A 1,606-nucleotide genomic window follows, 5' to 3' on the forward strand; every position below is an offset into this window, starting at 1 on the left:
CACACACACACACACACACACACACACACACACACACACACACATTCTGCCCTGCTCACCCTTTACATTAGGTCACTCATGGGCACAAACACCAATCCATTTTGTAGAAAGAGACCCTGACGTGTAGTTTCATGGACATAAGAAAGAATAGGCTACTGAGTGGAAAGGGTTGTGCTGGTTATTCTTTTTTGCCCTCCCTCCATCCCCAGATTCCTTCTCTACCCTTTTTGTATTTTTTTGTGCTCTACAGAATTGGCCCCTGGAAATTGCCTCACCCTGGCCCCCTGAGCCTCTGGTCTCTGATTTAGGTCAGTGGGGAGCAAAAGCAGGAGATCAGCAGATGGCAGGTGGGGGAGGCTGGGGTATTTCTTCTCTGTTCTGTGGTGATGGCCTCATCAGCTCCCCCTGACCCCAAGTTCGAGCTTTCTCCTGGCTCCTTCCGGTGCCCCTTCAAGCCAAAAGGTGTTAACAGTTTTCCACTGTTGCTATCCTCTCATTTCCTTAGTCCTATTCACATCTAATTCTTTCGTCCTATTCACACACTATATAAATAGTCCTTTCATGAAATACCTTTGTACTCTTACCGGGTTTGCCCTAGCTTTCTGCAGGGACCCTCACAGTGGCCAGAACAACACTATTTTTCTTTCCTCCCTCACCGCCTGGACCCCCAGCAGCCTGCTCTCCACTGTGCAGTCTGAGGTTCCAGTTCCGATGTCTCTCACGTCCCTGTCTCCTTTAATGGCAGCAAAATCGACCCAGTCACACAATTTCAAATACTTGGACTATTTCCTCTTACTGTCTTCCATCTGTTGCTAGACTCACCTTTTGGAAACATAAATCTGATCTTTTTGCTCCCCTTGACTGAAATTTGTCAGTGGTTCCCAGAAGCCCACAGGATAGTCGTTCTCTTAGCAAGAACCACCATAACCCTGCCCACAAAGAGCTTTAGCGGGTTTGAAGTATATAGCTCCATTTTAAAACAAAGAAAACGTTTTTGTGGTTGAGATTTTCCTTCAGTCTTAACAGCTCTACAGAAACTGGTGGACTTAGACTTAATTTTTTTAATGTTTATTCAGTTTTGAAAGACAGAGACAGAGCACAAGCAGGGGTGGGGTGGGGGGGGGGGGACACAGAATTTGAAGCAGGCTCCAGGCTCTGAGCTGTCAGCACAGAGCCCGACGCGGGGCTCGAACTCACAAACCGCGAGATCATGACCTGAGCCAAAGTCGGGCGCTCAACCGACTGAGCCACCCAGGCGCCCCTGGACTTGGATTTAGATCCCAATGAAGCCTTGTCCCCAAATCCAACGAGGCCAAATCCTATGCTCTTTCTCCAGTTCTTCCTTTCTTCCCTGACTTCTGCCCCTCCTTTTGAAACCCAGCTCAAATGTCACTTTCTCTGGGAAAACTTGTTCACCCCCAGGTCGTTGCTTTCTCTCCATGCTTGCTCAGCATTGGTTCATATTGATTTGGAGTACTCCGTATTAGGGTTATCCATTTGCATGCCTGCTTACCCTGTTCACCACTGAGCTCCACGTTTTACTTCTATTTATTTAACTAGTGCCTGGCATAGTGTTCAACACAGAAGTGGGTCTTAAATGTTTGCT

General features: G+C 47.6%; 1 protein-coding gene across 3 annotated transcripts in view; it reads right to left on the reverse strand.

The window, feature by feature from the left end:
- The window catches only part of LOXL4 (lysyl oxidase like 4), a 20,379-nt gene that overhangs the window by 1,145 nt on the left and 17,628 nt on the right, over positions 1-1,606 (reverse strand). The window lies entirely within an intron of this gene.

The sequence above is a fragment of the Herpailurus yagouaroundi genome, unplaced genomic scaffold (assembly GCF_014898765.1).
Source record: "Herpailurus yagouaroundi ecotype Mexico unplaced genomic scaffold, PumYag 163, whole genome shotgun sequence".
NCBI lineage: Eukaryota > Metazoa > Chordata > Mammalia > Carnivora > Felidae > Herpailurus > Herpailurus yagouaroundi.